An 18,110-nucleotide genomic window follows, 5' to 3' on the forward strand; every position below is an offset into this window, starting at 1 on the left:
TAAAAATATGATCGCAAAGTTTATAATAAGTTAAAATTAACTAATTAATAAGTGTCCTATAATAGGCAACAGAACCACTGTAAACTACTTAAATATAATATCAGACAAACCTGGCCAATGCATGATATAAAAAAGTATTAATTTTTGCGAATTGAACTGATTGAAAAATGTACAGCTATTGTGAATTTATTTCCAGTGCAAAGATTTATACTGAATAATAATTGTTGTATGTAAAATATTTGGAATATAATTCGAATATAATAGGAACGGAAAACAATTTTTGTTATCCTGTACACTTGAAAACGGGAATTTAATTTTATATACCTGTTTTGTTTGCAGTATGGAATGAAAAGCTGCCCTTCCATCAGCCATCAGCATTAGCATTCAGGCAAAAATTTAAATATTAAACAATACAAACCAGAATAACATCAATCACTCTATTCGTCTATCCAGTACTAGCTCCAATCATCCGACCTTTCACTTACTTATTGGTCCATTCATCTGCTAATTCACTAATCTTCAATGTAGTTGATAATTTATCGACCCGCTCATTAGCTACACAATCCAATCACATATTAACACGAATAAATGATATACATACTCTACCGATCACTGTATAGGCTACACGCTGTAGCAGCGGTTCTGAATCGGGGAGGCATGTACCCCTAGAGGGGCACGTGGCGCTATATATGTCCTCAAAAATACGTCGTAAGGACCTACAAAGTCTTGACAATTTAAAATTACCGGTATTTTTGGCCGTAGAAAGCGCGTGTCGTATTTTGGGGCGTTAGCAAAGAAATCGCAAATTTAAGACTATTTTCTTCGCCGTGTCATCATCGTGTTTAAACTCAAAAACTTCTGTGCGATTTCAACGGAATTATACAGTGGGAGTTTCATTGAAATGTGTCGACACAATCTAATGCCTACCAAACTTTATGATTATTCGTTCAGGAATATTTTTCCATAGTATTTAAGTATTTTAGAGAGCGTTTTGATGGTTACAATTAATATTATCCCCCAGGTATTGACCTGTATACAATCATTTGAAGCTGAATGATAAATTTATGTCTCTCCTTATTCAACAATCACTAATTCTATATTTTATATTTATGGGGTTCGTATGATTTTCATTCTAAACTGGAATTATTTCCTTAAATCACATCAACAATTTGATCTTTGCAGTACGGACTAAATTCTTAAATAATACTAGGCGAACTTCGGCTTTAAAGGGTTAATTAATTTTGCTGAGTAACAGCATCATATTTGCGCGTGAATGGTATTCAAGATATTTATTAATATGCATGACATTAAGTGATTCTCAACTAGACACCATGTACAACATTGCCAGAGCACCTGTTTGAACATACTGCACCTGCTGTCAGCCATTTGTAGTCTGCTAACATTCAGACTGTGAATCCCATGCAGGTGTATATAATGGGTAGGCGGAGAACGGTAATATAATACGACCAGCTGTCCCAATTTCGAGGACTGAGATATGTTGAGTATCAAGACAAAATTGGGAGACGTAACACAAAATCACCAAGAATATTTTAGGGAGATCTTCAGCCAACTGGATACCAATTTTGGAACCAATTTAAAAGCCGCTGTACTGCGCTAAAAATATATAATATCCGATAAGGATATTTGATATGACCTGCAGTGAAAGCAACTATGTAATAATTATAAAAAGAAAATTTTCGACTTTTTTGTATATGTGTTTACACGGTACTCGTATCGCATTCATGTACTCGTTCAACAGATTAACATAACCAGCACAGACCAGCTGATATATTTCGCTGAATTGTAATTTACATTTATTTTCTGGGATATTCTTCGCGGCTAATTCTAAAGAAAAGTTGAAAACATTAGTAGCGTTAATTATATCATTTAAAACCACTCCGAATATTAAATTAAACAGTTACGTATTTGACACCTCAATACAGTTTACGTTTAAACTCATTCTAAACTAATCCAGAACCGAAACATCTGATAAGAGTATAGCTAGACATATTTCAGTAACAAACCCAGCGTTTGTAGATGTAACCATTTTTACATACAACATCAAACATGTGATACAAACATTTCAATTTAATTGAAGCATGTGTTTGGTTTTGTCGAAGACGCCACTTCAATGCACTAAACACATAATACTCTTCCCCCAACCCCCCTCCAAATTAATATAAAATTTTTATACAGGTACTCGACTACAACACAGTTTGCACAAACAGAACATCACTTGTAGCATAGAAACGGAGACAATTCATTTATACCCTTTAGTCGAAATTTTTCAAAGGACTCAGACGAAATTTGAAAGTACAGTGGATTCCGGTTAATTGGGACACATCGGGACAAAAACTCTTTGGCCCAATTAAAAGGTTGCCCCTATTATGCGAAGTTCCACGAAAAGAGTTAAAAAGATTTGTTCTTTAAGACGTGTACGAAATAAACGGCTGCCCAGATTAACTGATGGCCCAATTAATCTATTGTATATTGAAAAAAAGTAATAATACTAACAATAATCCTACACATTAAACTTCTTTTATAAACAAAGCCCATTCACATGCATCGTAATAGAAAATGTTATCATGTTCCACCGACACTCAGTGATAATCATAAATGAAAAATGATCGAAGTTTGAAACTCAGTCTGAATCGTGATAACTACAGAGTGTCCAAAAGATTTCTGTACAGTATGAAACAAAATATTTACTTACATTTCTTTACAAAAACACTGGACGCAACACGGTTTTACAATTAACGTTATGTAAAAAGGAACAACTGTCATAAATCTGTGTTGCCAACCTAGACAAACAAACAATCATGTCTGCAACTACCTAAAATACAGAACCTTTCTGAGAATCGGTAAACGGGATACTGGAACGGCAACTAACAATTCAACTTCATTGCCTGTTATCTGCCTGTGTACATCTTATCTGTCTAAAGGGTCCTGATCAGAAATTGAACTTATCCAGTCATATAATTAACTAACGTTGATGTTGGTTACTTTTAAACTTATATTGCTCAATTAAATATTGTGTGTTCGGCAGGTAATGCGATAATCTAACCAACAGTAATTGTAACATATTACTTAATAGAATATAATACAAAGTAATATAACATAAATCGTTGATTCTATGCTCCTGGGGTGTAAGAAGTGCCATTTTAGGCCGTATCAGAAGAGCATACTGTCTACATCCTCAGCACAGAAATAACATTATGTTCAATCGAAAAGTTAGCTAATTGCCGACAAGACTATACTGCGTCACCATCTAGATAATAAATCACATTTTCACGGCCGTCAAGAACCCAATTCTCATTTAACATCACTTACTTTAAAATTATATACGGTATAATTTATTTCAATATAATACGTCCTGTTCAGAATTAAGCAACTATTCTGTAGAGTCAACAGCTGCCTAACTTCTCGACCCTGACACACACAAAATTGAAGTCCGCCAATCAGCTGTCTTGCATAAATACATCAGTACCTATATTAGATTTGACATTTTCAAGACGGTAAAAATGCTGACGTTGATCTTCTGGGCTGAATATTCAGATAATACGTCCCACCGAAACGTCGGTATCTACCTACAAGTCCCCACGGCATTACAAACCAAAATACTAAGAACAGTAACGGTAGATTAGGTTTCAACTCCTTCCCAGGAACTACGTTTTCCAAAATGTTAACACGAGTTAAGTAAATTATTTGCTGATGTGTGATAAAATCTTCCACAAGTTCTAACTCGTTTTATCATCCCTGCTGGCTCATATTTTAAGCGTAAGACAGTCAACGGCTTGTAAGCAATGGAAACTAAACAAAACGCTGCCATAAGATTTTGAATTGTAAATTTCAGAGTTCTCTCAGAGGGTCGGTTTGCGAAGATTACAGATCCTTAACTAGCACACAAGAAGGAAGGAAGGTAGGTAATGGAAACCACGCGCTGAATGCAACACGTGTGTTTTATTTCGTACACACTGCAGTCATTTCTTTAACAAATATCAGGTAATGGCGTTCATGATACTTCAAATTCTACAGCTATTTGCACCTGTGCAAATCTAAGGGAACACATGGTAAACCCAAAACATATTTTGTCCCTACGAACGAGTAAAAACTAATGGGAAGTGTTTTACGTAAGAAAATTCAGAAAATAAGGAATTAGCAAACGTGGAGTAAATACTATAAAGGATAAAAGTTAGGACAGATTGCACAGAGGCGTTTAAGTAATATAAATACAAGTAAATTTAAAGCTGGTAATGTCTTTAAAATAACGATTAAGGGTCAAATAGAATTTGAAAATGATGTCTTGGAAATAACGGCTAAACCACAGAATGCAGGTTTTCAGCCGCGAAAAGGAGAACCTTGCAGTATAATCCTAGCATTATTACACCAATTGACATTATTATACTTCGGGCTAGATGTTTTATACATGTTTGCTAATAAGCAGCTTATAATCTGCAGTAGGTGCCGTATGACTGAATAAGGGGGCAAACTGAAACGGTCTAAGGGACTGCCCTTTTCAACACAGCGTGGCACGTAATCAGTTGCAGATGGAGAATCCCTCAAGACATGGAGGATAGCTGTGAATTTACGAAATAAATATTCGCTTAAATCAGACGGGGTTAGACACTGGGCTAACAACTCCTCACAGTAAGACATCCAAGCTGAATTAAACGGAACTGAACTTACCACTGGTTTCTGGCACAAACTCCTGTAGGGTTGATGGTTCGCACTCTGAAATGGAAATTAATAATTCTTTAACAAAACCGCTTATTCTTTGATAATTTAAATATCTAGTCCATAAATATACTCCACATGTAGTAAAATAAAGAGACAGCTTCCTGTCATTAACAATTTCGTATGTGGCATTATATTTTATTTGTTTCTGATTTAGATGACGAAGTTGTGGACAAATCACGATATAAAACGTCGAATGATCCTATGATTAATTAACAACGAATTTGGAAGTAAATAGAATGAAATAATCATACCTAATTTAAGGAATTACTTCGGCATTATCCCTCAGAGACTTTGTAAAGTCGTGAATTCCAGATGATATATGGTCTTCAAGCCGAAACTTAAACCCGGGATCTAACAATATAAGGCAACAGTGCTATTGACTAGGTAATAATGTTCGGTATGACTCTGCAAGTTGAGTGGCTTTAAAAATTAAACTTTCGTGTTAATAGCTGGAGGTACAGACATACGAACGACATGCGTTCAGTTTACATACTTCGAAGAAATCGATAAAGTCTGAACCAGCGAGTTAAATCCTTGTAGCATGAAGATAATGTAACTTATACTTAGAAATCACATTCCTATCTCAAATTAAACACAACACGTTTCCATTGCAAATATTAGTTTTTTATATACGATATGGTAGCAAAAACCGTAATGTGGAAGATAAATGTCGAACGCGCTCCGAGACTTAAATTATTACGCTTAACGATCCGAGCCCATAAAGGCTATTGGTACTCTTTGCAATCAGTTTAACGTGGTAACTTTTTTAAATTACGTTCGTGGGTCACGAGTTAACAGGAAATACCGGCCAAAAAATGACAGAAAAATCTAAGACACAAAACACCATACTCCAACAAAGCAGCATACAAAATTAAAATCATTGTTCGTCTTTTCTTAATTAAGGATTATAATATGATTTAATTAACTTCAAGAAGCGATTTTAAAAATGATCCTGCGACCATTTAACTAATCAAAATATATATTTTATAAATGTCGTAAAATATACATTGCGTTTATTGACCACTTTTTAACACAAGCTCAGGGTCCTCTTGAATCTATATTGTTCTGTCAACAATCGATTTCTGATTAACAGATTAATCAGTAGAGACGGTAGTGAGGCAACATTTAAAGCCCACGTTCACGTATTTCGGTGAAAACTGTAGAAAGCACATGTACGATTCTCAAGTTGTATTTGATTAACATATTAACAATAACAATATTAATAACACGACGAATTGGGCAAGAATCAATTGATAATCTTACGTTGAAGAGACACGCTAATATTTTAAATTTGCCTGTAGTGTAATAGTGATTATAAACGACCAAAAATCAACCAAAACTTGTTTATTACAGAAACAGATATTCTGTATTAGATTCTTACGTATAATTTTCTTCCGATTACATTATCTGATACTATAACACAATGATACGAGTAATCGAAATTCATGTCGATTCTTCTCCGTGACTTCGAGAAGTTACAGCTGATCCTCTTTGTACAAATGAAACTAAAGTTGTTTTGAGAACAAGATGGCGACCAGGTGTAACCCACTTAGTTGCTGTTTCTCCAACACGGTGATGTACCCAGTAATTAGTCACTTGGCTTGCAAGGTCTGTAAGAAATCTCTGTGTTCATTCAGTCCTTTGATATTTTAGAAATTAATATAATTTTGGATTTTTTTCCAGCAGACAGTCATCTTTAGGCTAACAAAGAAATGTAATTAAAATTAAATTATTTGGTTATTAAGTCAAATCACAATGTATTTAAAATAAGATAATTAAAATAATTAAAATATCATTCTGTGTTCCATATCGAATAATCCAATTGTAAATCGATTTACAATTGGATTATTCGATATGGAACACAGAATGATATTTTAATTATTTTAATTATCTTATTTTAAATACATTGTGATTTGACGGAATAACCAAATAATTTAATTTTAATTTAATAAATCACAATATGACGCAACTACACTATTTTAAAGAAATGTAAGTGGACGTATATTCAGACAAAAACATGCATCAACTTGGTAACTATGTATAATAACTAGTCGAATGTGTATTAAAATCAGAAAATCTTGAAGCAATAATAAATAGAAATTAAGTACATAATGTAATAAGAAGAACAAATTTATTAAATATACTAATTATTTACTTAAGATTATCACCTCTTCTATTTTTCAAGGCAGTAATCATTTTATCGATGATTCGTTTTATGAAGATTCCTATTACTCAATTTAGGCCAAAATGGTGTCGAATGACAGGATAATTAAGGAATGATGAATTGGAAATGAAGTGGAAGGAAGTGGAAGTGACAAATTAAGACAGGCCTACGGTTCTTTTCCGGCATTCGTCTGCAGGGTGCTGTAGGAAACCACTAAACAACTTATCACTTAGAAAAGCTGTAATCCACGTCGAGACCAAAACAATGAATCATATTTATAATGAATTCTTCTCGGGCTACCAACCGTGCAAGGTGGTTTAATGGGGAAAACACAAATGTTTCCAGAACCATCTTCGTCCTCGGGGTACTGAACAGAATTAATTATATTTGTTTATAGTTTATTTAATGATGACTCCTCAGTAGCTCAGACTATATAACGTCGAATGAGAAAATGATATAAGTAATGAATTGGAAAGGATGAGGGGAAAGAGACCATTAAGATAGCCGGTCTCCGGGCCGAGATTTAAAACCTCAGGAATACGAAGCAGGACGGTTAACCACTAGACCAAACGTTCGGTCGAAAACACTGAATGAACAAAAAACAATAATTTTGCCACTTGTAAAATTGGTACTTGGTTTCGAGGAAGAACATAATGACGCAAAATGTATAGCCTGGAGAATGAAGATACAACTTATCTATTTATAATTTATGGTTTATATAAGGACGCTATCAGCAGTTCGAAGTATAGACCGTCGAATACTCATTCATGTCCTCGGCACTAGATGGGGGTGAGTGGTCAGCATCACGCCCCGGTTGGCTTTACCCCCGGGAAAGGACCCCGGTACCCACTGGATAGGAGGCTGGGTGGGCCCCAGAACCGGTCTGGACGCAGAGGCTAGAAGAAAAATCTTCTGCCCCCGTCGGGGATCGAACCCCGGTTGTCCAGTCTACGGCGGCTCACGATTATGAACCAAGACCTTCGGAATACAAGGCAGAAGTGCTAACCACTCGGCCGCGACATTACATGTTCTCTCCGCGCCCCCAATACGCTAAGTGGCGCTCAGCACGCGTGTGATATTTATTTTAATTTTCATTTCTGTTACAATACCGAGAATGTTTGAACGAGAATCGACTTTGGCCTCGTGGCAATTAAGTAATAATGTCGCCTGCAGCCTTCTGCCTGGTGATTCACGAGATAAGCCCTGTCGTTTGATGACGTAAAGAGGAGGGGTCGTCCCACTCTACAGATCTCGACTGACTTGCAGTGTTGCCAACTAAGAATATCAACATAACTAGCTGTAGTAACATTACAGTCCATGGATCGCTGCCAGGTTCTTGCAGATATATTTTAGTTATGTCAGGCCACCGCTGGACGATTAGTGGTGTAGAGGTAAGTAAGGACGAAAAACATTTAAAATCCGACCATTAATGTTATCAGCAATCTAACTGCAGCAGAGTTCGCTCGTAGTGGTGTTATGTCAGGTTCTACCTTATGAGGGCAAGACCAAAGAGACTTTGACCCCAGGCAGAGTTTCCTAAAGACACACAACACCAGAAGTGGATGAAGGTTAAAAGGAAACGTCCTTAAAATCAACTTACAAAACGCAATAAAATGGACAAACATTTTAGCCCATTGCAATTTTAGGAACACTTTACTTTCAATAATCACAAAATTATATGTTTTGTAAAAAAATACAGCACAGAACGGCTGTTTCACAAAAGACAAAGTTAAAATATAATTTAGTACAAAAACAACGCATCTGAAATCCCAAACTACCCGAGAAACAAATAAGTATCCCGCATGTAACTGCACTTTGCGAGAGAGAAAAGTTTCAAAAGGAAATGAAGATTAATAGTGAAACTTATTTTTCTGCATCTTGTAGTCCTACACCAATTCACATCACTCAAGATGATTAGCAGCAGAGCCTGTTTGTTGTTTCACACTCGTCAGTCGACTCGCGCAGGATGTGACGTATTGCATCCTCCTTATAACTCACTTCCGACCGCAGCCACCAAACAAGAACAAAAGAGATGCACCTGTTCTATCACTGCGCTCAGAATTTCAATTCATTTTCGATTAATGCATCAAACTTCCCAGCTGAGAGAAGTTCTTTACTTCAAAGTTGTACGTGACTGGATGTTGTTTATTGAATTTAAAATGCACAATGACTGTAAATATTTCGATTACGTGATCCATCGGCATGCTCGAGTTTCCACATAGCTAGATTTTTACCAAAACGTTGATAGCCATTTTGTTAAGGATTTTATTTCAAAAATGACTACCATCAAGGATATTACGCCGTGTAGTCTGGTATTCTAAAGATGTTTCAGAGGTAATTTCTCCTTCCATCATCAGGACGGCAAACACCTATCATATTACATGGCTTAACATCTCAGAAAGTCAGCTTCATATTCGTTGCCGTGAGAACCCGAAATCTCATCTGGTATCATCAAAAATTTTATACAGACAAAAGTGGTCTATGACACTGCGAGATCATTGACGGATTTAGAGCATAAAATTCTCAGCACGAAATACGGACCACTGAGGAAACAAGCGACAGTTACAGCGTAGCTGTGGACCATGAAAAACCAGTGTGCGGCGGACACAGCCTTCTAAATACATAAGAAATAGTTTACAGATTGAGAGAAGCCTGACAAAATTATATAATGAGTTTCATAAATGTGTTATACCCTTCACCAAATACATATAATTATTGCGATCAAAACTGGAATTAATTAGAGCGACTAAGCATGTAGCACACATGGCTCAGAATACATAAAATAAAATTGTAAGTCGGGTAATCTGGAGAAAAAACACCATTTGGGACACACAGTCTCAAATGAAAAGCTGTTAATGCATATCTTAAAGAAATTGGGAATAAGGGTGTGTACAGGATTCATCTAAGGACACGCCTAAATTGTAAGGATGTAAACTACGATGATCTGGCTTTAAACGTTAGCAGATGAAGAATTCATTTTCATTATAATCTGTGCTTCACAGGGAATATCAAAAAAACTTAATGCCCAACAGTGTAAAACAACATGTTATTGACGATGGTGTTCAATTACCAATTTAAGTTTTTTTGACTTTTTCCTTCGCCGTTACACTTCCTCAAGACACCACTAAATTTCGGGTCCTCAGGTGAACCTACTCAGTTGGACTCATTGGAAGAAACTAATCTCGATTTGCGGCCCACATAAACAAAATGGCGATTAATAAAGTCCAAAATATTGAAATTGGTATAATTTTCCAACTTCCTACATGGTGTGCAACATAATGTCTACTCCAACAAAGGCTATTTCTTACAATTATTTAAAACCAAAAGAATCCGGCTAGCTTATACATAACCCTTATGTGTTTAAAACAAGATCTATCAATCTGCAGCCATTCGATAATCTTTGTTCGGCCCGTATAACCTTTTGTAATACTGTAACTCTGTAGAACAAAAATTAGTTAACCAGGGGTCCCCGGTTCGATTCCCGGCGGTGCCCGAATTTTTAACTTGTGTTGGGCAAGGCCGTGGTCTAGGCAACACGGAGTTTTCCTCCGTGGCATCCCAACAATTACTCCATTCACACACAGAAGAAGGCAAACCACTTATGGATCATCTGCCAAGAACGTATATGAACAGGTCCCAGTCCGAGAAAAGGATGGAAGGATCCTGTTCATATGGACCTGTCGTCAGACAGAACACTAAATAATAATAAGATGAGGTGGTCTAGCGGTCAGAACCCTGGCCTTGTAATCCTGGGGTCTCGGGTTCGAATTTATAACTTGTGTTGGGCAAGGCCGTGGTCTAGGCAATACGGAGTTTTCCTCCGGGGGCTTCCCCGGTTTCTCCGTGGCATCCCAACAATTACTCCATTCACACACAGAAGAAGGCAATGGCAAACCACTTCTGGATCATCTGCCAAGAACGTATATGAACAGGTCCCAGTCCGAGAAAAGGATGGAAGGATCCTGTTCATATGGACCTGTCGTCAGACAGAACACTAAATAATAATAAGATGAGGTGGTCTAGCGGTCAGAACCCTGGCCTTGTAATCCTGGGGTCTCGGGTTCGAATTTATAACTTGTGTTGGGCAAGGCCGTGGTCTAGGCAATACGGAGTTTTCCTCCGGGGGCTTCCCCGGTTTCTCCGTGGCATCCCAACAATTACTCCATTCACACACAGAAGAAGGCAATGGCAAACCACTTCTGGATCATCTGCCAAGAACGTATATGAACAGGTCCCAGTCCGAGAAAAGGATGGAAGGATCCTGTTATTAATATGTCGCCAACCTCCTGTAAAGGAGACGACGTAATAAAGAAGAAGAAGTATGTTAAACACGCATTGATAGTCCCTTAACACACAGCATAACACAAATTCAAATTTTCCCCACTTTGTGTTGGCTACTTATTGGCTTCGTATGGTTCTCATAACAAACGCCTATTATATCCTAGAATAATACTAACGAACTCATCCTAGTAATAGAGATATATTGCGCTTTCGTTGAGGCAACAACTGAATTCAACTTGAGCTTAAGAACGTTAATGACGTCATTATCGCTGTGGGTGAACGTACAGCTTAATGAAGACCGTTCAGTTAGAAACGAGGACACGGTTCTCTGATGAGCACTTGTAAGGACGCGTGCGGATGGAAGCAACTGAAATTAAACCTAGAATTCTAGGATAAACAGTGTCAAGAATTTCAATAAAGATTGGTTTAGTTACAGAAGATGATTGAATAATATATCAACCTGATTATAATAGTAGGAGTAGTTAGTTGCATTTTTAATAAACCGTCACATGGTTTAAATTGGCATTTTTACCACTGCGGTCCGGGAGTCCATAATAAACGTCGAATGTGACACCAGGTCTAGAAAATGTTTATAACCCATAATTTAAAACACGAAAATCGTAGAATTATTTTCGTATCGTTACATTACTTTAAAAAAATTAATATTAAAGATATATAAAATTACTATGACAGTATTTTCCTGTACAAAGCGCGAAAATTACGCGAAGATTTTAATGAAGGCAGCCATTGTCCGACATTTCTAGAGTTTGACAGCCACGTCACCTCATCATGACAGATGAACGTGTTTAAAGTCGGAAAGTCGAATCAACTGCATTGGATACTCATGACCGCAAAAACAAAACAGTGACACCAATCCAAATACGTAGTGGCGCTCCATTATCTGTTGTAGGAAGGCGGGAGGATTCTAGGCACTTATCATAGTTTCTTGGCTTCGATTCTTGCAGATTCTCACAAGCCGATCGGATGTTGAAATTTATGCAAAATTCTCTCTGCGTCATTGAAATTCAGAAAAAATAAAAAAATGCATCTGTTTGTAACGAGATGATTGATTATGAGCCATCCTGTACAAAAATAATATATAACTTTACTAAAATTTGGTAGTGACATATTTTCTACAGCATACGTAAAAGTTATACCGCAACCATTCGATTGTCAGAAAATCGGCATAAACTGGGATTTTGCTGCTTGGATTTGAAGATAGAATTAAAGTATAAGAAGCTTTATAATACGTACTTTACTCTTTTGTTTAAGACCATGGATTTTCATCCCATCATAGCGTCTGCTTACTGTATCCTTTCGAATTGTCTTCGTAAAAATCAATTACTAATTACATTCAACTTCTCTGTCTGTTCCTTCCCTTGTTTCCTTTCATCTTAGTTTCGTGCTAATCTGGTCTTCGTGTTTATCTGTCTCTCGTCCCCAAAATCTTAGTCATCTTTGTATTACAACTGTAACTGTTGAAGTTGTATGAAGTAAATTTTATACGTCTTTACACAATGTTAGTTATAGGCAACGGACAATGCCAAACATGATATTGGTACAGGCATAATTAATAAAACATCTTTACAAACCTTTAAGACATTCTACAGAGGTTATGTATAGGTAGCGCGAGTAGTCGTGTCCACCTAAATGCGCAATGTGTAAACCGAGAGAAGGGAATTCAGTAGTAGTGGGGGTCGCACAGCCTCAGCTGCGGTGACGCACCGATCTAAACACAGCTAGAGCTACAAACCAACTGAAGCTGACACCCCCCTAGCGCGTGCTTCGGACGGGTCTATCTCATACGACCAAAATCAGTCCTTTGCGCAAGTGCCAGCATTTCTCGCTCGGCCTCTAGCATGTTATTATAAATGGCGATTCAGAAGGGACGGGAATAAAAGTGGTTGTGGTATTTTTTACTTCTTATAGGACGGTGAGAATTTATTCAGATTACTCTGCCTGAATACTCAATAACTCGATATCACCCCCCCCTCAAAAATTTATTGCGGTAGGTGGTCCCATCTATCAGTCTGTCTAACTATATGTTTCAATTCCATATAGAGGCAATATATTTCGAAAAAAATAATAATTGTGGTTGTACATTTAATTTTGTTTCGTACTGGTTTTATATAACACGTAGGTGCTTTTCAGTGTCCCAATAATAGCGAATTAAACACGATAGGAAAGTGGCGAATGCCCAATTGGGAAGATATGAAAAGAAAAGAATATGACCTATTCTTAGGTTATATTTGTCTGGAGAAACCTAAGAACTGTACCAACATTTCTGTTCTTACTGACTGATGTCACCGACGATATTCTATCAGACAGCATCCCGATTACAAGTCCGACGCGTTGACTAAGATAAACGGGCTCAGATCCATTTCAAAACTCGCATCGCTGCAAGACCTGTGGGTACAGAGCAAACATACCTGGGTCGCCACTAGGCAGATTTGTGGCACCATAGCAACAGGAAACTGAGATTAAGTTCCTCTAGTGGCCTCAACGGACGAGGCTGTATGGTTTTCCCTGATGACGTAAACAGAACAACCTTCCGAAACCTTATTTATATTATTTTTTTTATTTTACAGACGAATGTAAATGCCCAAAAATATGCTTTAATTTAATTACACACCTGTTGAAAATCACTAGACAAATATTCATGCATTTAAGGTGTACTAGGTTCGAATCTAGTACAGTAAAATCTTGGGGGCTGTTTGAACTGTTCCTCCAAGTGACTGAAGAGATACATCACTTACTGCCTCATTCCATAACCATCTCACTTCACCATTCACAATTTGGAGGCCCAAGATAAAGACGTCTAAACCGAAAAATTACGGCAGAAGAACGACTGCTACATTTCATACCACCTGTCATTTAGAATAATTACCACTTCAGTCTTACGTTTAGGTGTAAATTATGTCACCAAATTTCTATACTTTTATTTTAAAAAAATCAGTAAACACGTAATCTGAGAACTTTCCGCTAATTATTTTCCGTTTCCTGAGCTTTCAGGGTTGATAACCCTTTACCCTGGCAAGAGCAAATTATTAAATTCTCATAAACAATTCAGTTAAACGAGTCACTTAGAAAAGTGGGCGTTATTTTTGATACTTCAAGAAAATAAATAAACTTTTAACGTTGGAGTGATTCAGCATCGCACAACGAAACCTTTCTCATGCGATAATGGTTTAGCCTATATTAAAAATATTACCAATGATAATTAAACTCTACGATACACTCATGCTCAAATATTTTCTTTCTGGTAAACTCAGCGACATTACAGGAACCGCACAAACAACGTCAAATGTCGAGATTTCTTCACCTTAATTCGGTTTGTAAATAAGGCATTCTAAACTTTTTGTTCTATCCCTCTGTAACAAACGACGGAAGTCACTCCGACCAAAAAATTTTTGATGGAAATTTATCACAAAAAAATATGTCAAATCACAATTTAAAATAATGATCAAGTAAAGGCATTTATCGAGAATTTTCCTGGAAGGACTGAGGAAAAACTCAGACAGGAAATTCTTTCAACAATAACCTACGATCTTCGGAACATAAAGCGGAAGTGATAACCGCTACAACCCGACCTTCCGCGGCCAGTATTCGTCCGCGCCTCTGAATTTAAACGGGAATTCCGTTTCACAACCTTGCAGCGCACGTGTGACGTCACCGAACGATTGTCTTCTCGTTTGCTTTGTGTGCTGAAGTCTTTACAAGGTTAACACGTCCAGCAGCGCTCAAGATTGCCACGATTACAAACAGTTTTCGTTTTACTTGTAGGCATCTGCCTGGTGAGGTATGTACATCCAACATAACATCCGAAGTAGAGGGCGTTACAACAACTGGGTCACAGACTGATTGACGACTGAAATATTGGACGAAAATCAATAGCGGCTGCAACCTTGACTAGCACAGGCTGCCAACATGGGCAGTGGACATTGCGTGATTCGGCATCTTACTCAGATGGTGGAAACCGGTTTTGTCAAGTTTGACAGCCTGGTGGTCGGGTAATGGTGGCTCCAGTCGCTACAGCTGTTCCATTCATGCTGCCAAGTGAGCTGAAACTTCGCAAGTTGGAGCTACGCCTGTCTGCATGTAAGTACTTTATCTAGACTGTAAGAATTTAGTAACCCCAAGCCGTAATTGACACGCTGGTTTGTAAAGTACGAAGTTTACAGAATGAATGGTGTTGGAAGAAACAGATTGTTTGAACAGTGTTACGATGTTATTTAAATACTGTGGGCGTAGTGTTTGTCTTCGAATATCAGGCTACCTGATAAAGTGAAAACTAATTTTTAACTCATCTTTCCAAAAAGAATGAAGTTTAAGAGTGTAAATGTAACTGCAATTACAGTCGTAAATTAATATACACAGCTATGTCACTTACTTGAAAACTAACTGGCTGCTATGAGCAGAAACACAATCACAATGTCTTTATCACTTGTAACGCTTTGTACTGTACAACGAACGCGAAAAATCAGAATACGGTATGTGGACAATTCAAGCACATTTAATAAGCTCACAAAGAAGCGTGAAAAAAGGTGTGTAGAAATAATCTTATAATGGAGTATGTGGACAAACAGGTTCGTGCTTTTTTCTCTCTCTTTTCTTTTGCATAAGATTAGCATACCGGTTTCCCCTTGACGTGTCTGTTTCCTTTCGTCTCGCACTCTCAAATCTCGACTATTCGATAACGTAGACTTTTAACTGCAATAATTGTCTGCGGGTAAAACGGGGGGAACTAAGTTTTAATATTTACTTACCGGTAACTAGCCATTTTAAACCAAAGAACATTTACAAAAATATAAGAATTCAGTCCGTACCGCAAAGTGAACATAACACTTGGACATTAAAAAATTAGCTTGTGAATGTTGTTAATGGAAATGATCACAGCTTACAGTGATAATCATACGAAACAGATAAATACAGTCGAGAAATTTCCATTGTTTTATAGAGCAGAAGATTCGTTACAATGTTCAAAAACTTCCGTCATTAATAAGTGCCTTGAGTCACATTGATCCAATCAACAACCTCATATCACGTTACATTAATACCCGTTTTACTAATAACCTCCCACCTACATCTAGTTTTTCCATTTGGTGTATATATACAGACTGTCCCAAAATAAATGTATACACAGCAGGAATTTTGGTGGCAACTTGTCAGTCAGTTTCTCACCGCTATCAACTGCGCCACGAAGCTAACGGTGGTCATTTTGAACACCTACGCCAGATTCGCAAATTCACTAAGAGCCAATGGTGACGTATTTAATGGCTTCCATTACTAAAATATTTTTATTTCATTAACTGAATATGTATATACATTCAATTTTCCATTTTGTAATAAGACCATTTAATATATTTCGCACAAGGTTAGAAATGATTTATTTTAAATTATGCGTACTCCATTCCACAATCATGAACTGAGATTTCAGTTTCTCACGGCGACGAATATGACGATAACTGTATTCAGGTTTTTACGACATTTAGTCTGATAGAAGTTTGCCGACGTTTCAGAAGCTCTTACTGCCTCAATTATCATGGCGATAGAGGCAGTAAACGCCTCTTAAAGGTCAAACAACTTCTACCAGACTACACGACCCAACAAGCCTGAAGACAGTCATCTACAAGCACGTAATTTCAATGATTAATAAAAATATCGTCACGCCTTGATGGACCCTCGTGGTTTATCTGTTATTTACTGGTAAGGGTCGAGGGGAAAGCTTCTGCCCCCCCCCCCTTATTACCAAATCCTTACATTTGGACTAATTTATTTATAATCTCTATGCATTAAGATTCATGGTACGTACGTAGTTTTGGTGGCTAAAAATATCGATATCTCATAACGGATCATGCATGCCGAGGGTCATAAATACAGATAACACCCAACCCAAGTGATAAGCCTGGCTGGCAGATCGGTTTGAACGGGTCTCGGACAGAATAACTCGAGGGTACATAGTGTATGTAACACATTTATTAATTAATAAATGATGCAAACTTTTTCAGTATTCAGGAGTCGGTCAAGAAATTCTTCTAAATATATGGAAACCGCGGGTTGTAACGTGTTCAAAGGCGTACAGCCAGTCGAATCAGGACCACAGTATATTTGTTTACGATCCATTTTGATGCCGTCTAGATCTCCCATTTAGTGTGGCCAATCTTCCTTCTAAAATGTATGCATTTCTCATTGCTACATGTTCTGCACATTCATCCCTAACGGTCACATTAAGACAGGGGTTCTCACCCTTTTCCTCTGGTTATAATTTAACACATTAAATGTACCACTAACGAAATTGGTTCATTGAAAACTGATTTATGTCAATATTATCTTTTGATTTTCTTACTTAGTTCGCGTATCTCTCAACACTGGCTTGCTTATCACCATTGGTACGCGTACTATAGGTTGTAAACGCTGCTTTAAGATATTCGACTAAAATTCTGTATAAATGTATCAGCCGAATACGCGGATACTTGAGTGTCTTTTATCTACGAAGACGTTATCAGTCTGACTGCTTCACTAGAAATATAAATGCAAATTTTGATACGTCAATACGAAGTTTAAACGGCTGAGAACGTTCTGCTTCAACTTACCGCTGTTCTTATCAGGGAATTACTTCGCATTTTGTTGAACGTTACGATTTACGTCAACATATGCAGGGAAGTACTAAGGAAGACCTCGAAAATACCTCATGAAAGCCTGTTTCCGTTAAAAGATTTAAGTTCGGGACCTACAAGCTGTCGTGATACCAACTCGTCAAGATATTTGTTATTGTTTTGTTAATTTTATATTTAAATAACACAAGTTTATTATTCAACAAGAAATTATAAATGTAATAATAAATATAATAATATTTAACCTTATCGAGATAAGTAGGCTGTTGACAGTTCTAAGGTCCGAACTCATAGTCTTTGTTCGATTCGATTTT

General features: G+C 37.1%; 1 protein-coding gene and 1 long non-coding RNA gene across 11 annotated transcripts in view; one reads left to right on the forward strand and one right to left on the reverse strand.

Annotated features, from left to right (window-relative positions):
- LOC110828739 (uncharacterized) overlaps positions 1-18,110 on the reverse strand; it is a 573,656-nt gene that overhangs the window by 351,076 nt on the left and 204,470 nt on the right. For 5 of the 6 annotated variants that reach the window (XR_015537701.1, XR_015537697.1, XR_015537699.1 and 2 more), the window contains one exon: positions 4,687-4,731. This is a non-coding gene — a long non-coding RNA (uncharacterized LOC110828739). Of the gene's footprint in view, positions 1-4,686; positions 4,732-15,572; positions 15,711-18,110 lie in introns of those variants that run through there. The other variant, XR_015537700.1, reaches the window with a different exon arrangement.
- Positions 14,859-18,110, forward strand: part of LOC110828734 (transmembrane protein 8B) — a 30,262-nt gene continuing 27,010 nt past the window's right edge. For 3 of the 5 annotated variants that reach the window (XR_015537694.1, XR_015537695.1, XM_087358235.1), the window contains exon 1: positions 14,859-15,280. The gene's annotated coding sequence lies outside the window, so the exon portion shown is untranslated. The remainder of the gene's footprint in view (positions 15,281-18,110) is intronic. The other 2 variants (XM_087358234.1, XM_087358233.1) reach the window with 1 other exon arrangement.

The sequence above is a fragment of the Zootermopsis nevadensis genome, unplaced genomic scaffold (genome assembly GCF_977971745.1).
Source record: "Zootermopsis nevadensis isolate Lab colony 2312 unplaced genomic scaffold, Znev_1.0 Znev_ptg000029l, whole genome shotgun sequence".
Taxonomy (NCBI): domain Eukaryota; kingdom Metazoa; phylum Arthropoda; class Insecta; order Blattodea; family Termopsidae; genus Zootermopsis; species Zootermopsis nevadensis.